The 23,198-nt window shown below is 35.1% G+C and overlaps 1 protein-coding gene across 4 annotated transcripts in view; it reads left to right on the top strand.

The window, feature by feature from the left end:
• Mctp (multiple C2 domain and transmembrane region protein) overlaps nucleotides 1-23,198 on the top strand; it is a 1,238,231-nt gene that overhangs the window by 120,649 nt on the left and 1,094,384 nt on the right. The window lies entirely within an intron of this gene.

Raw genomic sequence — 23,198 nt, 5'->3', positions numbered from 1 at the left:
ATATTTTTATTAGTTTCAAAATTAGGATAAAATGGATATATTTATTAAATAGCATGCATTAAATTCATAGATGATGATGTAGAAGTAGATGATGATGTACAGTCTTAGAAAAAAGTTCTGTCGCACAGATACTTCATAAGTTCCAGAAAGGAGGCAGTGCGCGTGATAAGAGGAGGAGCGACTTGGTTAACAAGAGGACTAGTTCAGGTAATAAAATTAATTTTGTTTCGTTGTATGTGTGATCATGCGTACTGCTTCCTTTCTGGGACTTATAAATTACTGTATCTGAGCGACAAAACTTTTTTTCTAAGACTGTACATTCACACGTTTCCGTTCCGACATCTACGAAGGGTAATCTTATTATCCGATGAAATTTCTATCTTGTTTCTCGCCTGTAGCTGTTGCGAAGTATGGGGATATGTCTTGTATCTTTCGTCATCTCTGAAGTTAAAAGTCACAAGGAATCAGGCGGGAGGATCAAGTGACAACAGATTTAGCCTTAATAATCTGTCTTCGAAGACATCGTCTACATTAAGTGTATTGTATTGTGGACGTTGGCTGAATCCTAGGCCTGTAGTGAACATAAGATTACACAGAACATGAAGACAGTTGTACCCATAGAGTCTCTATATAAGAGAGTTACTCGTAAGTTTCCTACTCGGTCAGGCTGTCATTACATGCAAGCATTTACTCGTATTTTCTGCTGATGCTGCAATTGGAAGTAATGCTTTTCTACTTACTGTATTCATTCATTCATAGTTTTCTGCCCAAGGGCGGTCTTTCACTGCAAATCCAGCATTCTCTAGTCTTTCCTATTTTTCTTCTTTCCTCTTTGTCTTCGCATATTATCCATATATCTTAATGTCATCCATCATCTGATATCTTCTTCTGCCACGAACTCTTCTCCCGTGCACCATTCCTTCCACTGGGTTCTTCAGTAGGCAGTTTCTTCTCAACCAGTAATCCAGCTAATTCCTTTTCCTCTTCCTGATCAGTTTCAGCAATCATTTTTTCTTCATCTACTCTTTTCAACACAGCTTCGTTTCTTACTCTGTAGCCTATGTCAATTTCACACGTTCCATCCTTCTCCATGTCCACATTTAAAATGCTTCTATTCGCTTCTCTTCACTTCGTCGTAATGGCCATGTTTCTGCCCCATACAATGCTACACTCCACACAAACCACTTCACTAGTCTCTTCCTTAGTTCTTTCTCCAGAGATCTGCAGAAGATGCTCCTTTTCCTATTAAAAGCTTTCTTTGCCATTGCTATTCTCCTTCTGACTTCTTCCCAGCAGCTCATGTTACTGCTTATAGTACACCCTAAGTATTTGAAGCTGTCCACTTGCTCTACTGCCCCGTTTAGAATTCGCAAGTTTACCTTCTTTACTTTTCCTCCGATGGTCTTGGTCTTGTTGGCATTTATCTTCAATCCATATTGTTCACAGCTGTCATTTAGTTCGAGTAGCATATCACTTAGTATCATCTCCTCTTCTACTAACAACGTCATATCATCAGCAAACCTTATACAGTTTATTCTTCTTCCTCCTACTATCACTCCTCCCATCCCATGTTCTGAAAACAGTTCTTCACTAAATCCTTCAAGTAGATGTTGAACAGGGTAGGTAATAAAGGGCATCCTAGTCGAACTCCTCTCCCTATTTCACTTCCTTCTGACATTTCTTCTCCTATCGTGACTTTGACTCGTTTCATATAAAGATTACTGAAGAGCCTTCTCTCTTTCCAATCCACGGCAATTTTCTTTAGGATCCCCATCAGTTTATTCCAGTCCACTCTGTCAAACGCCTTTTCTAGGTCCACAAATGCTATAGACCTATACACTTCTTTATTCTTCTGTAGGTGTCTTTCGCCGATTGTATAACAATTTTTATTTCTTATACACTCACTAACTCTGGTCGGCAGTTGCAAAGAAGGTTTACAGAGAATTTCCAGTCGTCTCGTCAGTCTTGTTGTTAGAATGTATAATCTTGTTTGGAAAATTAAGAGAGACTGGAAGTGTACGAAACAAAAGCATGGGAAGAGACAACATGCTTCGATCAGGAAACCACAAACATCATGAAACTTTGTGTACAACTTTTATAAATAAACACGTGTATTTATTTCTAAAACAATAACAACTACCTAGTCGGAATGATGAGAGACTGTCTGAAAGTTAAATAAGGAATTTTATTTACTTTAAGAAGAACCCAACTCTCACATTTTTCATCTTGTGGTTTATGGCGGTTTTGTGTTCTTAATATGGAGGGGCGTATGCTCGGAACACTATGCGAAGTTTGTCTAAAAATAGGTTTATAGGATATTTCAAGAAGACCCCTCCATTACCGTAATAGGGCCGTTCTTTTTACAATTTTCGGGGTAGAAGAAAATTAAAGAACTTCGAAGTTGATTTTTGTGATGTTAGTAAGTAGTATATGTGATATAACTTACTTTCAATGTCAATAAATTAAATTTTTCCTACAACTTAAAAGTCGTATACTGCGTTGTTTCCGATCTCTGATAAGGAATTTGAATGACATCATGTACGTTAGGAATCACACCGACAGCTGAATTGCGGCGAGAGGTGACAGACCAGTAGTGAGTGATTTCATAATCAGAGTGCACGGTGTATCACATTAGCAATGTCCAAGAAAATCGAGCCTTTTTGGAAGGGGTACATAACTACCCTTTCCGATGCCAAGTACAGTTACGTTCCAAGAAAGGCGTGTACTTGTATGTACCTAATAAGTCTGGCAAAGCTCGGATGGGATTAATTCCAGAGTGGAAAAAGCAAGCAAACTCACCCCCCGTCACAAGTCGCCGTACCCCACGAGATTATTCAAATTAAATCCAGTCAAGCTTTACCAATCTTATTAAGTACACAGAAGATGCCTTTCTTGAAAATAACGAAACCTCGTTTACTGCAGGCTTCTTTTATTTTCACTTAACTGTACTTGACATCGGAAAAGGTTGTTATATACCTCTCCCTAAAAGGCTCAATTTTCTTGGAATTTCTTCTGTGAATCGCCGTGCACTCTGACAATGAGATCACTCACCACTGGTGTGTCACTTCGCGCCACAGTTCAGCTGTCGTGTGACTTCTGACGCACATGATGTCGTTCAAATTCGTTATCAGAGATCGGAAACAACCCTGAGGAAGTTAAACAGGAATTTCTGTGTACGTTTGTAACTTATTGATAGTCACAGAATTCATACAGCAATAATTTGGACATCAAATAATGATGACACTATTATTTATATTTTATTAATTGCCTCACAAAAGGCTTTTAATACTTGTTTGTCAATATTATTATAATAAGTTAGCTTGAGACTCGAATTTTCCTCATTAAATTTACATAAAATTCAGATGAATATTCTCGTGAAATATAATTAGTAATTACGGTACTAAACTAGAAGTATTAATATGAAAGAACTACTAAAAATCGTGTAAGTAATTAATATATGTTCATAATCCACTAGTAACGTGGAAAATATTTTATTATGTTTAATTCTTAAAAAGTGAAAGAGAAGCAAGGGTGTGTTTTCGACTTCGTATCCATTTAAGTTCATTTTCTTAGCTTTTTAATTCATTAGTGTGTTTTTCCCGTAAAAGATCTTATCATTGCGAAATAATGAAGAATAAGTAATATTACTTTCTATAAAAATCTATTTCCAGATGTTTGATTAAAATAAATGTCTATAGCACCACTGATATCGAAAGCGTAATTTGTACTTTAAAATTGAGGCCATTTCCGGAAGAAAGACACATAGACAGAGACACTGCATTGAGGGATATTTATAAAAGAACACTTGGGTATAAGTTACTGTGCATGCAAATGATATTGGTGTCCTTAATGGTATGTAATTTTTAATATTCGATGCCCTGTGAATTATATTTGGAAAAATGTATGCATTCATAATAATTTTATTGTATTATATGTGCTTTTCTTTCGAATAACGGTATATGTTTTGACAAATGACTTCGAAAATGCTAGGTAAATTAAGTATTTTATTGGATATTACAAAATTCAATAGTACCAAACCTATTTACAGCTATATCTGTCGCAGCTGTGCGTTTTATGCAATGTCCGTTTCTTAAATGACAAATTCCAATGATGTAACATAGTCTTCTTTGAACGAAGTGTAAGGAGCTTGAAAGTTATATTGAAAATTGCAAATCAATAGTACCAAACTTATGTACACCTTTATGTGGTACAATATGCATTTAGACAATGTAGGGTTCTACAAGGAGAAATTCGAACTAGTTAAAATCGTCTTCTTTGATTTATGGAAATAAGGATTTTATGTCATTCTCTTTAGCTAGATTTATTACTGGAAAGAAATGGTGTTAGGTTTGAAGCGGCATACTCATATTCTGCCTGATGACACAGCTGAAAGGAATCCACACTGGGGTTGTTTGTCTCCGAACACAGGACAGCTACTTGAGCAATACATATTTCATTATGATGAACTTGCTTCTAGATGACGATGGTCTCTTCTTGAAGTATACTTGGTCAAAATGAAACTGGCCGGCTTCTGAGAGACTAAGTTCGAATCGAGTATTTCCGTGAACTCTCGGGACAGTCAGGCTTTGTTCAAAAGATTGCGTATATTCTTCTAGTAGTTATAACGGGGAACACAACTATTAATCACTAAAATCTTCCGAGAAAATAATACATATACGAGATTTAAAACAGACAGAACGTTCAGAGTGTTTAAATAGTGAATATTGTAACACAAACACTATATATATATCAGGTTCGCAAGTGGAGTATGACTATTGCTCGTTACATTGCCGTTCTTACTACAGTAGTATTCTTAGCGTAGTGGTAGAGCGTTAGTTAAGTTTTCAGGAGATTGCAAGTTCAGATCTTCGTGGAGCTATTAAAAATTTTTTTTGTTTGCCTTTTTTTTTAGTAGGTTATTTTACGACGCTTTATCAACATCTTAGGTTATTTAGCGTCTGAATGAGATGGTGATAATGCCGGTGAAATGAGTCCGGGGTCCAGCACCGAAAGTTACCCAGTATTTGCTCATATTGGGTTGAGGGAAAACCCCGGAAAAAACCTCAGCCAGGTAACTTGCCCCGACCGGGAATCGAACCCGGGCCACCTGGTTTCGCGGCCAGACGCGCTGACCGTTACTCCACAGATGTGGGCTGTTTGCCTTTTAAATGCATAGGTGAAAATATGACAGGTTTTAGCCATTTTTTTATTCTTAGAATACTTTTCGCTTTATTATTTTTTTCGTGTTAATATAAACTTTTGACGCTAGATGGAAATAACACTAAAGACGGCAATTAGGGGCATTTCATATTAAAATGCTGTGTTAATTATTTTATTAATCCTTGCTGCTTTACACTCTATTGTTTAAGGACCATGTTGACGGTTAAATAATTGGCAATAATTCATTTGAACCTAAATCCGTGATCATCAGGACCTCAAACGTAGTAATTGTAAGGAAGAAGAAAAACCGTAATTTTGATGACAAAATATATCCTGATTTCCTGGAGTTATGACCACAAATTTTCGCCAGTTTTGTAATTATCTGTAAGTAATGTGAAGTAACATAAGCAAAATTATTTGACTATATTACACTAAAACGAGTTATAAAAAATAAAAGAAAGGACAAAACAAAAAATTCACTACGGAGATTCTTAGCTTGCTGTGGAGGTAGCCCAAATCAGCGCAAATTTTCTGTTGCATTTCAAGAAAAAGTGGCCACGAATAGGAAATATTTGCAGTACCTCAAGTCCATGTACTTTGACAAACCATGCACATAATTTCAGAAGTGCCATAGTTCTGTTTTGTTTTCCTGCTGCACCAAAAATAAGTATGCCTTTTTTACTTCAGGAAATTTGTGAAGTTCTTTTTTAAGCAATCGTACAAAAATTATGTTACGATCAACTGTAAGCAGAAAATATAATATGGAAATACTCTAACAAATGGATCGCGGCACCACATTGCCTTGAAACTTGGAAACTATATTCTTTGATTATGGCGGTATGTTTGGGCACATAGCCATATGTGCTTTCTTCCGGTACATGCCTCAGTTTATTTCCTCTTATTCTCTATGTGTGACACTGTGTATAAAAGTTCTTCTTAAGCAGATGATATAAGTTACATATTCAGTGTCAATGATTCAATTCACACCGAATAATGCACACGAAATCTGTCACTTATAGCGTAATAAAAAATGGGTCTTCATTAAATAAATAACATGTAGTGACGATTTACTCAAAATCAGTTTTAGTGGCATCTTCTTCTTCAATGTTCGTTTTTTTTTTTACATGTTGAAGTATCAAATAAGCTTTACAAAACCACATATCTCCAAAGTGCTTTAAGAGAAACTAATTATCTACACAACTCTATCTCCAATCTGAAGCTTTCCGAGAAAAATGTTAGACCTTAAAAATGTTTACACAGAATAGTGGTAAAATTAATAAAACTTTAGGAGATAAAAATATTTAAATTTTCTGTGAAACGTTATTTTGCTATATAAACAAGTTTCAAATGTACTTCAGAATCCCTATTCGCTTTTCACCATAAGTAATTCAAACACCAGACATACTCTTCGGGTCGATTTTAGAAGACTTTATGTGCAAAACACTGTTGTCCTGCTATATGAAAAAAATGTCAAGATTTAAAAAAATTATATATATATATATTTTTTTTTTTTTTCAAAATTCAGTGTGGTGGCAGTTCACTGTGCAGTGATGAAGTATTTCCCTCATAACTAAAAAACTATCCAACATTCTGTGATGAAATGTTTTGTGTGTATTTATGCATGTCATATCTTTAATATGATGCAAAATCACTTCTCTACCTTCAATAATTGCCTGATAAAAATAAATTCATTTCACAAAATGGTTAGACATCAGTATCTTCTTGTAACACAAAATTAAAAAAAATATATATATTATTTATTACAAAATGGTGCTGAAAGAGCATGATATTGTAAACATGAGTTTCAGCAATAAAATAAAAGAGAAAGAACACGAAAAAGTTAAAAAGTTTATGAGTTATGAGGGAAACGCTTCATCACTGCACAGTAAACTGCCACCATTTTGAATTTTGAAAAAAAAAAATGTTTTTAATCGTGAAAATATTTTTTTCATATAGCAGAAGGACAGTTTTTTAAACTTACTAATTTTCATTATTGTACAAGATACAGTAATGGAGGAAAAAAATTTAAATATTTCCAAAATTTTATTGCTGTAAGCTGTACCTAACCCCTTAAAACGGCTGTAAGAACCTTTAAGTAATTTTCTTGTATGCGCGGGAGAGTATAAAAATATAATATTGTTTTACAAATAGTGAAAGAAAATTAGAATAAATCACAACATGCGAATGCCTGTTTATTATGAATATGTGGAAAATTACAATCGTGCACTTATATGTATACACCTACTTACAGTTTATATAGTCAGAAAGCGTTTATATTTATTTTTGAGTGAAAAGAAAATTAAACAAATAGTATAAGATTTTTCAGTCAAGTCACTTATCATTAGTACACATGTTGAACTTTATGTAATAACATAAAAGTGGTATTTACAAGTTTTGACAAACGTTTTCACCATTGACTATGGCATCTTCAGGTCACAATAAAAGAAAATAAAGAAACACATTATGAACACTTAAAATTCAGATTAATACCTTTCGTTAAAAAGTTAAAATTTTTTTTTAACAGGTCTGGTAGGCGAGCTGAGCATATGCCATTAAAATTACATGTAGCATAAAGTAAACATCATGAAAACATGGAATGGGCGAAAAGCACTATGCTAACTGATAAATGTATCAGTTAGTATAGTGCTTTTAGCCCATTCCATGTTTTCATGATGTTTACTTTATGCTACATGTAATTTTAATGGCATATGCTCAGCTCGCCTACCAGACCTGTTTAAAAAAAAATTAACTTTTTAACCAATTAATTTTTTTTAACAGGTCTGGTAGGTGAGCTGAGCATATGCCATTAAAAGTACATGTAGCATGAAGTAAACATCATGAAAACATGGAATGGGCGAAAAGCACTATGCTAACTGATAAATGTATCAGTTAGCATAGTGCTTTTCGCCCATTCCATGTTTTCATGATGTTTACTTTATGCTACATGTAATTTTAATGGCATATGCTCAGCTCGACTACCAGACCTGTTTAAAAAAATTTAACTTTTTAACCAATGTATTAATCTGAATTTTAAGTGTTCATTATGTGTTTCTATATTTTCTTTTATTGTGTCCTAAAGATGCCATAGTCAATGGTGAAAACGTTTGTAAAAACTTGTAAATACCACTTTATGTAATAACATACAAGTTCAACATGTGAACTAATGATAAGTGACTTGACTGAAAAAACTTATACTATTTGTTTGATACTATACTTATCGGACCCAACACGCCTTTAAAATTGAAAATAAAATTGTTTAATTTATGTATTAATTGGATGATAGTTGAAGAAAAATGTAAGAAGGGATATAAGATAAATTGCCGTGAAATAAATAAAACACGTAAAGGGTATCGACGTAAGTGGATAAGGAGTTGGTTTCCTGACATGGACATGCGTGATCAAATCTCTTTTGTAATGGTTACGTGATTGCGTTTAACACGAGACGCGCTAGACAAAATTTAAGTTACGCTGGTGCTTTACATTGTTGCCTACCAATATGATATGATATAATATATATTTTGATGTCAACATTTACATCCATGTAATGTGGACCTCACAATTTTGTACCCGGTGCCACAATACATTCATTACAGATAGACTATACCTTTTGTAGACGCTCTTATAATTTAACTTTCCACTCCATTTGAATTGATCGGTATTCCCACCTTTAAAATCTAACAACTTAATTTAAATGATTCAAAATTGACACTTGTACTACTCTGTTCTCGATTTTTCAGTTCACTTATATTGAATACACACTGTTTCTAATAATACTTGTTACTAAAACATACTAGGCCCTGTCAAATATGTTCGTTATTATGTCTGTTTCTTGTGTACATTCCACTTTCAGATCTCACTAATTTTCTATATATTCTACTTCGCTAACCTAGCTAGCCTCCTCCACCATACTCCTCACCTATTTTCATTATCTCTATCGTCTTACTTAACTTCTTATTACGCATGCCAATAACTAAGCTTAGTATTTCAGCTACGTCTAACAGTAAGCTGGAATACAGTTGCCTACTCTCATACTCTACCTGACGTCACAGCCCAGGGATACGTCCCGTCTGATACAACATAGAACCGCATCTTACTCGCGCTCACTCTAGTTTGTGTTGAAACCGGATCACGGTCATAGTGAGTGCTTTAAACCAGTGAAATGTAAAAGTCGTATTATTTACTTAACGTGACATTTGTATTTGTGACGAGGTAAAATGCCGAAGACAAAAAGTACGAAGTATGAAAGGCTTGAGGACTTAATTCAGGAGTTTGGAGCCAATAATAATTTACATTACATGTAAGTTGTGCAAAGTAGATAGAAAAGTTACAAGAAAACAGTGCGTTGAAAGACACTGCAATACAAGAAGGCATAGATATATGGTTGTACGTAACTCAAAACAAGCAGTACCATCAAACTCAGAGAGAGTACGATACGAAATCCATGTTTTGCAGGGATCTATGTGCTGTGATGGTCAATGCCAATATACCGTTTAATGAATTCAATAATAAATACTTTAGAGAATTTCTAGAAAAGTACATGAAGGAACATATTCCAAGTAAGCCCCAACTCCATCATCACTTTGTACCCATACTTTATGAAGAAAAAATGTTTATCACGCAGGTAGGTCCTGGCCAACTGCGCCGTTAGATTATAAAGTCAGTAGTTGCTCCACTTTTATTTCAGGTTGGATGTACTCTACGAACATGCAGTAAGAACATGTTTGTCTGTCTCTTTCTCTGCTGCATCACCTGGGTTCCACCTACTATATAGACTTATTACCCGCAATTTGAGTCTTTTGGTGGCAGGAATACTAAGCTTACCAATAACTCAGAACCTGTAAAACGTAAACAACACAAACCTATATGCAAGTTAAAGAGTAAAATAAAGATCATTCTATCTATGCTTTTCTTCCTCAGTTAAAAATAACTAAACTTATTTGTAATCAGAATTGAACTAAATCCATTTGGGATATGAAATTATACATTCTAAAGAAGTGAAATAGTCGATAAAAATATTTTGGAAAATTTTCATGATTTTCAGTGGAGTCTCCCCTTAAGATATATTTGACCAAGCGGCGAGAACAGCAGAATGGATAACTGAAGCACTCGGGTAGCAAGGAAAACACTGAAACAGAAAGTCTCCATCTCTCGCTTGTTTATAACTAAACTGGTTTTACTATATTACAGAAGAAACCTTCCCACCGTTGAGTTTAAACGTTAGGGCAACCTTACCAATCAGTAACGAGAGGGGTTGGGGTCGTGTTACTTACTGTTTTACAGGATGTTCCTACAACACTTCAATGTTCTTTGTTATTCTTCCTCAGTATAAGCCAGCTACCTATTTAGTTACCTAGTTAAGTTCAGTTTTAAACACGTCCTTTACAATTACTTTTGATTCAAGATTATGGATATGAGCTGGTGTTAGCAAGGTTTTGAAGAGAATACTTAAAGTGAAGGGTGTATATAAAGTTGTGACGTATAGTTACACGAACAAAAATGAATCGGAAGGAAAGCTTAAAAGCTCTTCCAAAAAAACATATTCGCGACTCTCCTATTACAATATTGGACACATTTAATCAGGATGCTTTAAGACGGACAATACTCGCCTCGTTTAAGAAGGCTTTATAAGTAAAGGCTACCCAGTTTAGATGATATTTTTTCGGAAGCTCGCAAAATACCGGTATTATAAGAATTAAAATTTCACGTTCCTCACTGCGCAAAGTATTAAAAGATATTGGTCCCCAATACAGCAGAAACGAAGACATGACGGCAGTGCTCTTAAAAATTCGTTGCGACGGGAAACAGTGATAAAAATGAGGGAATCAGGACGGCCTATAATATTTGTTGATAATATTTTTAGTGTCGTTCTCTATTTTGGTTCATATATTCCTTTAGTTGAATTTTCTTTTGTTAACTTAGTTCTGAAACGTCCTAGACAGCAGCCCCGCCTCCAAGTGTAGGTGATCAGATCCTCTTAAATTTCAGCGGAAAGCTTCCCTTTAGACCAGGCATGTCAAAACCCTGCACATTGTGCAGCCGCGCACATTGTGCACTTGTCTCTGTGCAATGTGCAGTTCTATTCCCCTACCTGGAGGGAGTGAATCGGCTTGGAGTGGAACGCGACAGGGCTGTACATTACCTGCAACAGCAGAACAGCTTTGTTTTCAGTAACACAGATGAGTACGGGTGTGCTGATTGAGCTGTGATTGTGAATGCGTTATGAAAAATAAAGTGAGGAGTCCACAGATATAACGAAGAAACAAATCACGAATCATATAACGTAACTGTTATGATGTTTTCCTCAGTCAACAGTAATTATTTTAAAATGAAAGGCTTTCATCACATCATGTGGACTAATAGTGATGTGAGAATTTAAATCAGATTAGTAAAGTTCTCAAAATATGTAATTCGCCAGCTTTTATTTCTTAATTAGTACTCTCACGGTAAGACAAACATAACAATGATGTTCTTTTGGAGTCTGTACTAACACAGCCATCAATGGTTAGACGACTTACAACTTCTATTTGATAAGCTGATAAGTGAGAATATTGAGTGACGAATATATGTGAGGGTCTTGAGGTTGTAAGGGAAAGAAGAAAGCAACCATTTGTAAGGCGGAAAAATTTTCTGGAAAAATATATAATGGCGAATTTTCCATCTCACGTTATTATATTATGTTAATATACTTACGTTAATTAATCTTTAAACCTGACGTAAAGAAAATGTCCTCGCTTCAAAGCTTGTGAACTACTCTTTTAACTCATTTCAGTAATGCTCTCAACTTGCTGATACTTGCTCTCAACGTTTTCCAAATAAACTATATATAAATTTAAATTCAAGCTTAATTTATCAAATTTATTAATAATAATGTGAATTTGTATTAATATACAGCAAGGAAATGATTCCAGTGTAAAAGCCTCACATATCCTATTGCATGTAATTGGGAGTAAAATATTTCTTTAACATTTGTGCACCAATGAATGGTTCCAATAATGCTTGAGGAACAATGAAAGAGTATTACTTTGAAATAATCAGTACCTACTACGTAAAATGAAATACTGTATTCGTTTTTTGTTGTTTCTAAATTACTGCAATATTCATATTTTCTTCAAATACTGCATACAAATCATGTAAATAAATAATTCTTTACAAACGACTGCATTGTGAATTGTAACTGAGTAAGTCTATTGTTTCTTGTGTTACAATTGTCAAATATAGACACTGACAATAATTGTGTTTTTTCCTTCTGCTAAGTATGTTTATAATGACCAAATGTCAATTTAATTGAACACTAGAAGCGCAGAATACATTCTTGTACATCCCTCCGGCTAAGAACTGGTAAGAGCAACACGTGAATGACGCAATCTGCACAGACCGGCGTTCCGCGCACATACACTGCACTTTCAGTGTCTGATTTCTGACATGCCTGCTGTAGACCTATATGAAAAATAGTCATTATGTTTATGTTTAATATTGAATCCGCAACACGTTGCCAACAATTGCGCCTACAGCGAGTCCTTCTACAACTAGTATGCGGCCTGTGGGGGTTATCTGGAAATAAGACACATATTAAGCAACTTTTCGAAATGTTTTATTTTCAGAGCACACCATTTCTTTGCAACCCTATCCGAATAGCATCTTGTCACATTAGAATTTGTCAAGTTTTTTAATTATTGCCAAATATTTAAATACCTCGAGGGTAAATAGTGATAACCCTCAAAACTGAGATTGACAGTTTTCGTCCACACCTGTGGAGTAACGGGTTAGCGCATCTAGCCGCGAAATCAGGTGGCCCGGGTTCTATTCCCAGTTGGGGCAAGTTACCTGGCTGAGGTTTATTCCGGGGTCTTCCCTTAACCCAATATGAGCAAATACTGGGTAACTTTCGGTGTTGGACCCATTATCACCTTTATCTCATTCAGACACTAAATAACCTCATATTATCTTTGATTTTGTTAAATAATTATATAAATATGTTAACAAAGATTTGATTATGTTGGTTGAAAAATATGGCAATCCTCTTGTGTTTGCAGTGAAAATTAAAATGAATGCAATTTGTATATGTGGGCTATCATTATTTACTCCCAAAGTCTTCGTTTAGTTCTAATGCAAGAACCTAGCAGTGTGATAATATATGTATCTAGGATTAGTTACTTACAAAAGTGGAGCCGAAGAGAATATCTTTCAAGTTATATTATTATCACTTATCATTAATTTAATTATTGTTATAATTATCAATTTTTATTTTTTTATCAGAGCTTTCTCAAATTAGAGGCTGCCATTAGACAAAGCATACAAAACAATACAAGAACAAAATAGAAGATGAGAGCTAAAAGAGTAAGAAAAAAGGCAAACAAATGCACAAACAAACAATGACAGTTTACAGAAGAAAAAAAAATTGAAGTAAAGAATCAATGAAAGATAAGAAGGAAAAAGAAAAATGATAATGGTGCGTCAATTTTTTTTTCCATACACTGAATTAGAGTCCATATACGTGGTTCCGTAAAATTTTGACTGACTCTTTAATTATGAGGAGGGCCAGTTCGTTCAGAAAAGATTTGTGCAGTCCTAGGGTCTTACAGAATAATTGAGAAGAGAAGTTGGGTATTGTTCCTCTTGCTCCAAACATCAATCCCGTAACATTGATATCGTGAAGTTGGTATTTATCTTTATAATATGGGGTGGTTGGAACGTAGATTGCTCGTTTCTCCTCATATACGTCTTCGGGCTGTCCTTTGTACGTTTCAAACCTGATGGTGGGGTCGATTATCATACCCTGAGACAGGGATTCGCTAATGGCGATTATGTCAATTAGTCTGTTACTGCCATTGTCGGCGGTTCCGTGGACTCCTTCATAGACGGTGTATTTTAGTTTTCTAAGGGCATCGACCAATTTAGTTCTAATTGCATGGTGCCTATGTATACACAATGTTTCGCCATAAGGGCAGGCTCCCAGGACATGTCCAAGAGTTTCTATCTCACTGAGGCATCGCCTGCAGTGGTTGTCCTGAGAACTACCGGGTATGGCTCTTACAGCGCTTACGTTGGCAGTCATCTTGATGGCCTCCTTCCATTCACCGCTAGTCATTCCATCGGGCTTAGTTATCCATTTGTTAGAGGGAGTGAATTCACTGTACAGAATAACGCCTTTTCCCTTTTGAGGTAAGCTGCACCATGCGTTGTACTCTCGCTGGCGTAATTCGGTCCTAATTTTTCTGGTGTTTATTACTCCACTCGTAGAAGTTAGGTGTTCAGTTTCATCGATTTTAAGGTTGTTCAAACAATGTTTAGCTTCCTCCATTAGACATCTAGTGTTGTTTGTGTACATATTATTACACATATTCAACTTCATGCAAGAGTTAACGTGTTGCAAGTAGGCTTCCCAACGTGCGCAGAAAATACCTAAGCCTTTCAATTTTTTGTCGGAATATAACATATTGTCTGGAATATCTCCAGGAAGTTGTAGGATGTCCTTAATTGAGCTTTTAATAAGAAGATCTACATCTTTGAGGAACTTGACAGGTAATTTATCGGGAGGGGTTGTTTGAAAAGGGTATACAAGCTTCGGACAAATGAAGGAAGAAACCACGTTGTATTTTTGGTAAGGCTGGAGCAAAGGTGAGGTGGTCAGACGTTCTAACTGAGATCGGAGGGCTTCCATAGTTCTCGCGGAGTCGAAAACTGTTTCGTCATTGTAAGTTACTCCAAGATATTTGACGGTTTCATTGATGTCTAATGCGGGCACTTCTGTAGTGGAATCTAGGTAAATAGAAGACGTATTAAGTTTGCCGTTTACAATAGAGATGCATTTAGATTTTTTCGCGTTAATCTCCAATCCAATTTCATGAAGTCTTCTAGTTGCTATTTCGGCAATATGTTTGGCAGCTTCAGAGTCTTTCCCAACAATTACCATATCATCAGCGAAGCTCAGAACGGTTACATTGGGAAGATCTGATACGAGTTTAAAACCATATTCTTCGGCAAGTTCTTCGGAAGTAAGCTCATGAAGGATGTGATCCGTCGCGATGTTGTATAATGAAGGCGATAAGGATGAACCTTGCATCACATCTCTTGATATTACTATAGATTCCGTTTTGCTGTGGTTAACCTCGATCTGAGTGGTATTAACTTCCTGTAATTTAGCGATAAGTTCGGCTAAGGGAGATGGCACATTGAGAGAGGATAAAGTGTTTCTGAGATGGAGGTGGCCAATATTGTCAAACGCCTTACGAATGTCCAAGAATACCAAGGTGGTGTTCTTTTTTCTGGATTTGGCCTCTTTTAAAATAGAATTAAGTAAGGAAGTGTTTATTAAAGTACCGGGGCTATTTGTGAATCCACGTTGGAACTCGTGAAATGTAACAATTTTCCTAAGACGTTTGTCGAGTACACGCTCGATGATTCTTCTTAATATGGGACAAATGGTAATTGGTCGCCAGTTGCCTAAGTCAGTAACATCGCCTCCTTTGTAGATTAATATAGTCCGTTCTTTTGTGAGGCAAGGAGGTATTTCACACAACGACAGCATACGTGTTGCAATTAAAGAAATTATTTCATAGCAAACTGCATTACGAATTGCTCTCATAAGCACGTGGTCGGGTCCAAGTGATGTATCAACAGCTATTTTGTTAGCAGCCGCTACAATTTCTTCTTTGGTTATGGTAGTGCTAAACGTTTCAGTCGGGGTTAAATCGTCTGTATCAGAGACATGTTCGTAAGAAGGACGAATGCAATTTTATTAGGGACGGAAAAATTCTTCGAGAAGGAGTTGTGTACTTTGTTGACGTTAATAGTACAGCGCTGATTATTTTGTCTCAGTATCGAATGAACAGCTTTTCTTCTTTGATTAAAATATTGGAATTGTGTAAATTGGTACATGTATTTCGATCGACGTTTTTCCCTATCTCTCTTTGTTGCGCGTTCGGGATTGCTAGACTGCTCGTAAGAGCGTTGATTGTTGAGTAAACGTTTATCCTGTCTTGCTTCGTAATATTTACGAGCTGGGTGTTTCGGGCCAGGGAGTAATGTAATGGCGTTAGCAAGAAATTGAGAAACATTTTCAACTTTACTATAGAAATCCTCTTCAGTAGTAATATTTTCAAATTCAGCTTTCCAGTGAGACATTTCTTGATGATATTGATTTAACTGCCTAGAAGAGAAGTTGTGTGGAGTTTGTATGACAGGAGACTTCTCTGTGGCGATGGGATCCAAAATAACGTCAGGATTAACTAACGATATTAAAGTTGTGTCATTGTGTTCATTGCTACTATGTTTTTTTATTTTGCCAGTTGGCCTGTCTTTCGACTATAGCAATCCTATGTTTTTCTGGATGGGCACGTGCTATATGAATTTTAATGCCATGTTGTCCACGATAAAAGTTTCCACAGTGGGGGCAAGGCGTAGTAGAGGAAGGCATGCTCGTACATTGTGAATTGCATTGAGTATTATCCTGTGTGGAAGAATTTTGAGTGCAGTTAGGTTCGTTATATAATGTTAAAACAGGAGATGTCTCAGAGTTTAATTTGCAACTCATTGTATATGATCATATATAAAATTAAACGACTTTGTAGAAGCTAAGAAGAAATCATAAAGTTGTTCCATGTTTTCTAATTATTATTTCACACTAGATCACAGCTTTTTCCTGTTATATTTAATATGCACGTATACAGAAAGATTTATATAATTTCCGCTCACTTTGTATAGCTGTTCGCATTCATTTACTCGTTTCATCAACTCAATTATATGCAACCCATTATTAGCTGGAGGAAGAATAATCATGGCAATGAGATTTCTTCGAAAATTCACAAGAATATCTTCAAGATAGGGCAGTTATAACAGAATTTAAGTGTTTTAAAAGAAATAGCTTGTTTCTTGAAAAGTGAATGAATATACAGTAAATAAAATGAAAACTTAAAATATTTCAGAGTTGTCCTTGGTTACAAGCGTAAACAGATTGTAGCAATGTCTTCTTTTAATATTTAAAACACTATAACATAATGAAAAACACTCCTAATATTTTCAGGAAGCACTGACGCACTATTTCACCAATACACAAAATATCCACCAGAATCTTCGAAGAAGAAAGCGTTAAAATTGAACTAATTGTATGCAATAGGAATCTTGCAATAACAAGTCATGGCCTACTATTATTATTAGGCTATGTTCATTTATGCGCATCTCCTGTTTTTGCATTGTGAAATAAACGGTGTCGTGAAGATTCCACACACTTTCCCATTACTTCTTAAATCGATTTTTCGACGATGCTGCAACCTTCCTGACCCAGTGTCATAAAAGCTAACGAGGAGCACTGTGTGGGGTGTTATCACACCCAAAGTACTTTTTTGGTCTTGACAAGGGGAGACGTAGATTTATACATTGTTGCATGATTTAAACAAGTCAAGAATTAAATTATTGATGATTCTATTTAAAAAGTAACCCATAGTCACACACGCATACACATATGCGAATCATCGGCCCTATCTCGCCAAATGGATCTACTATTTCGCTATCACCAATTCCATCGACGCTAAATAACCAGTAGTTGATACAGTGTCGTGAAATAACCAACTAAATACATATTTAGTATACAGTACATACATAATCACAAGAGTAATAATAATAATAATAATAATAATAATAATAATAATAATAATAATAATAACAACAGTTGCAGTTGGAGGTAAAGCCCCAAGGTTTTATTACCTCGGCACTAGAATGAGGTGTGGTCGGCACACCTTTGATCTCCTAGTTACAGTAGATAATCTATACTAATAATAATCCTATAACCAAAATTTGTCTGGTAATTTTCGCTTTTCCAAAAATAATTGGTGTTAATATAATAATATTATTATTATTTTATTTATTTATTCTGGCGAAGTTAAGACCATCAGGTCTTCTCTTCCACTTAGCCAGAAACAAAAGAAGCTCATACAGTTTTACAGACTAATATATATATATATATATATAAACACTAATAAAAATTTATATATAGTCATACAAGCACAAGTTGAGTAAAATAATGCAAACGTACTAAATAATAATTACAAAATAATATAAGGCTAGAAGTTAAATTCAATGAATATGCAAGCGGTAAGTGAACCAATATTACAAATTACAAGAATAACAAATTCAAATGTAAATTAAAAGTTTTCAGGAATACTTTTATATATGCAGCTTAAATCCATCGCACTTATCTACCATATTAGAATATATTGAGATTTATATAATCTTTACATATTGTATTGTATTTATAAAAGTTTTCTTTATTTCTACAGTGAAAATATAGTGTTTTAATATTATTAAACTATATAAATTAGAAATGTAAAGGGAATTTAACCAAATAGAAATATATTTAAGAATAATCATACAACATCTACGAAATGTCAATATCAAGCTGCTGCTTCAAATAGGTTTAGTTTCTTATTGTTTAGTTATTTATTATCAAAATATTAAGTCATAACTATACAACACTGAGGAAAATTACATATATACACACATACACCCAAAGGAGAATTAAACATGAATACTGATCACGTGTTTAAACAATTTGCTTTTAAATTGCAATATCGTTCGACAATTCCTGAGGGAGATGGATAGGGAGTTCCAGAAACGAATTGCTGATACGTAAAAGAAGAAGAATAGTGAGCTGTTTTATGGCAAGGCATAGATAATAAAGGGTCATTTTTAGAAAGAATACCCAGGCTGTGATAAGAGGACAAGAAATTAAAATGCACCGAGAGATAGGCGAAGAAGTATTGATGATACGATATAGGAAAATTAGTGATTGGATATATCTTCGGTCCTGTAATCATACCCATTGGAGCGTTTCAAGGGAAGGTGTAATGTGATCGTATTTGCGGATGTTGCAAATGAAACGTATACAGGCATTATGAACGCGCTGCAATCTTTGGGCGAAGTTAGAATTTAAATCTGTTAGTAGAATGTCACAATAGTCAAAATGTGGCAGCACCAATGTTTGTATGAGAATTCTTTTTAATTGAAAGGGTAGAAAATTTTTCAGGTGATTTAGTGAATGAAGGATGGAGAAGACGGTCTTGCATGTGTGTGTGACTTGGACTTTCCACTTGAGGCCCTCGTCCATGTACTCGTACACACCTAGGTATTTAACATGTACGGTATAATTAACATCCTGAGAATATTTATTGAATGACTTTCCATCAAAATGACTTATCCATATTTAAAAAACAAGTATTTAGACATATAAATAATTAATTGAAGTTAATATGTTGCTAACGTTTTCGTCTATTTTGGCATCTTCAGGCAAATGTCCAAAAATATCTCGTGTGGTATATTGAAAAATTTTACTGATATTTGAATATTCATTAAATAGATAATTAAACAATCTAAAAACATTTATATTAAAACAATACATGCCAATTGAATAAAATGATAGTTGCGTTAATTATTATTGCAGTATTCAATTAAGTTACTTGTTTAATGGTAAAACGAAACTAATATATTCAAAAACTGGTCCAATTGTGTAGTGAAAATATTTAGTGGGCGTGACAGTAACTCAGTCAAGAGAGTGTGCGTGCTTAATCGTACAAAATGATGAATTTAATTTAATTTCGGAATGTCTTAGAATAAATGAAGCAGTGTAAACTCATATTTTATTCTCATTTGCTCTCGTTGTCCTTTGTTATCCCCATTCCAACCACTACATTCTTCGCATTATTGTCTCCTTTATTTAATCTCTACGATTTCCTTGTACATGAGCGAGTGGAATTAGATTGCTTGTAACTTAATTTAACGCTCTTGTCGAGTCTTGGTATGCCAAACTTGCTCCCTTTTACTTATGTTGAATTAACTTCGTTATTACGGTCGAAACTCTGGATCCAGTAATTTCCCACCCCGCCGACTTAGGGTGGGTTAGGATCGCTGAGACCATTGCGGCTGCTGCGATGCTAGTCACACCTCACTTCCCAAGATTACGAAACCCGCCAACATTGCGTTACATTGATTGCTAACAGAATAAGGTATTTAATAGTTCTTGTTTAGCATAACTTTTTCATAAGATAAACCGAGATTGAAGTCTTATTCTGTAATTCGTCAAAATATTTAGAAAGAACGAATAATATTCTTGCTTCATAGAATATTATGAAAGTATAAGAGTGTTATAATTTAAGTAAACAGTAAATTATGTCGTAAATACTTAAGCAAGCATTTTTAGAGAACTTAATATTTTTAGGAGAAAAATTCGCTCTAGCGCCGGGGATCGAACCCGGGTCCTTGATTCTACGTTCCAAGCGCTCTGACCACTGAGCTACGCCGAATTCAGTCTACAGCACCGGACCGAACTCTCCTCTTTCGAGGTTTCCCTTTGTGGCCTGACTCCAAGTTAGGCCTATAATTATATGTTGTCATGCCTAAGTGATATAGGTATTGCAGCAGAGTTGATATTAAAAATAGTAAAACAATACAATACTTTACTTGCAATACTTTCTTTGTGTAATATTCTTGCACTAAAAAAGAAATCAAGTATATTTTTAAAAGTTTCACTACTTCAGTGAGAATGATGAAATTGTTTTCTTGTGCCTAAAATGTCTTTATATTTAGGATTAACTTAGTTATCTTTAATCCGAAGTCTTTCGCCGCTCTGTTTTTTCAACATTTTTGATACACGAAAGAATAGAAATCGTGGGAAATGTGATTAAATGTCTGAAGGCTTGATCTAAGAGTTATTTATGGTCCGCATGCACTTTCAGCCAAAAATAAAGAAGCTGACATTACTCAGAAGTTTTTCCAGGCAGTCACAGAATAACTCAACAATTTGATCTTCCTCCTTTTCGATGAAATTGTGAGTTTCCATGCCAATAAAGGGATTTTAAATCCACATATTGTTAGAAATTATAAACCGGAAAATAATATCCGAGTTCATCTTTATCCATATTATGATGATATTTAAGTCAACTATTGACTAGTCTTATAAAATGTCGAACGAATTTATAAGTTGAACCAACAATGGCCAATGTCCTTGATATTTCTTTTTAATTGGTTATTTAACGACTCTGTATTAACTATGAGGTTATTTGGCGTCGTTGGAATTGGTGGTAGCGAGATGGTATTTGGCAAAATGAGGTCGAGGATTCGTCATAGATTACCTGACATTTGCCTTACTGTTGAGAAAATCCTAGGAAAAACCCAACCAGGTAATCAGTCCAAGCGGGAATTAAACTCAACTTCAGATCGGCAGGCAAGCGTCTTAGTAGACCGAACTACACCGGTGGCCTTCTTCAGGTATTGCCAAACAAAAAAATCCTTCTTATAGTCTTGCACTGTGTAGCACAAGAAGATCATCGACAAGAATTGCACGAATTTAAAAATTATACCAGCAGCAGCCAATGCTCTTGAGGCATTGTCACATAAAAAGTAAATATCCTACTGAAGCAAGAAAAGAATTCACAAAATATTTATATAAAAATCGTTCCGAAGAAAGAAAAAGATTTTCGTATCTAGAACATTCGCGGACCCACGGAATGAGATTTGGAGGCCCCGGGTTTCCGCGGACCCCACTTTGAGGACCACTAGACTCGATGATGATAGTGATAGAGGTGATGATGATGTTCATAGCGATTATGACCATGACATTGAAGACGACTGACATACTGATAACGAGTTAAAGGGGATTCATTGAAAATAATAATGAAAACAAATTCCATTTGAAATATCCTAGATTTAAATCCGTTCTTCCGGGAGAAAAGAAATCTGACCTTATTTTGTTTTATATCACCTGCTAAATGTCATAATATAATTGAGCTGCTAGACAAGTTTACTGCAAATTAAGCCTTAAATTAAATAATAACTTACTAAAAGTAGAATGCATATCACCCCAAATGCTACCGTCTACGGAATTAATTGGTCAAATTTAGCTTTTTGTTGATAGATTAAATTCTGGGTTAGAATCTGTTTAACAATGCCAAATGCTAAAATTGACGTAGGCCTACGAGTAAATCTGAGTTTTGAATACATCCCGGGTTCCTGTGCAGGAAATCATATTAGCCGCGTATTCAAGGAGGAAATGTAGATATGGGAGACTGGAAGTATACGAGCATGACGGAGTTGAAGGGGAATGTAATTAAGTTTTCCGCATATATGATTCAGTTCAAGCTCTATGGCACATTTAAAAGAGACATTGAAATTTAGTTCTTAAAAGTGTTCATATGGTCCAGTGGAAGGAAGTAGTTACTGATTATCCCACTATTATGTTTTTAGTACGTTATTTTACGACGCTTTATCTACATTTTAGGTTATTTAGCGTATGAATGAGATGAAGATAGTTATCCAGCATTTGTTCATATTGGGTTGAGGGAAAATCCCTGAAAAAAACTCAACTTTCAACTAGGTAACTTGCCAATTCCTTTTCCTCTTCCTGATCAGTTTCAGCATAATTTTTTCTTCACCAACACTTCCCAACTGTATTCTAAAGTGTAGGCCTATTTTGTACTGCATATATAAGGTCATTCAAAAGTAAGTTCCCATTTTGAAACAGCTGTATCACCTGTACATATCAGCAGTTTGATTTCATATAGGTACCATTACTGTTTAGTAGGTTTGAGTTTTTATCGATGCATGTTTCGTTGCTATGGTAACTGTGTTACGCTTGTATAAACAATCATTGTTCAGAATAGAAACGGCAGTTGTAGGAGAGTAATTTTAACAATGGTTTTACCTTTACGAGTTCGAATTGGCCTCTTTCAGTGCTATTACGAATGCAATAGACAATATGGATATGCATTGAGAAGATATCGAACGTTACATGGATTGAGAAATGGACCCTGCTCTGTAAAATCATTTCGTTAGTTGATTAACAAATTTGAGGAACTGGTTCAGTTGCCGATAGAAAACGATCGGGTAGACTAAAATTAGTAGAAAACTAGGTGAGTGCAGCTTCTAGTTTTACGAGAAGTCCAGGAAGTTAGTGAAAATTCAGACTATAGGCCTAATGTTTGTAATGCTAATAAAGTCGCAAAGCGTTTGGACATGAGTTATTCAACAGTGTGGCGAATTTTGAGAAGACA

Source organism: Periplaneta americana, chromosome 5 (assembly GCF_040183065.1).
Source record: "Periplaneta americana isolate PAMFEO1 chromosome 5, P.americana_PAMFEO1_priV1, whole genome shotgun sequence".
Lineage (NCBI taxonomy): Eukaryota > Metazoa > Arthropoda > Insecta > Blattodea > Blattidae > Periplaneta > Periplaneta americana.
This window is presented reverse-complemented; position numbering and strand designations above follow the sequence as displayed.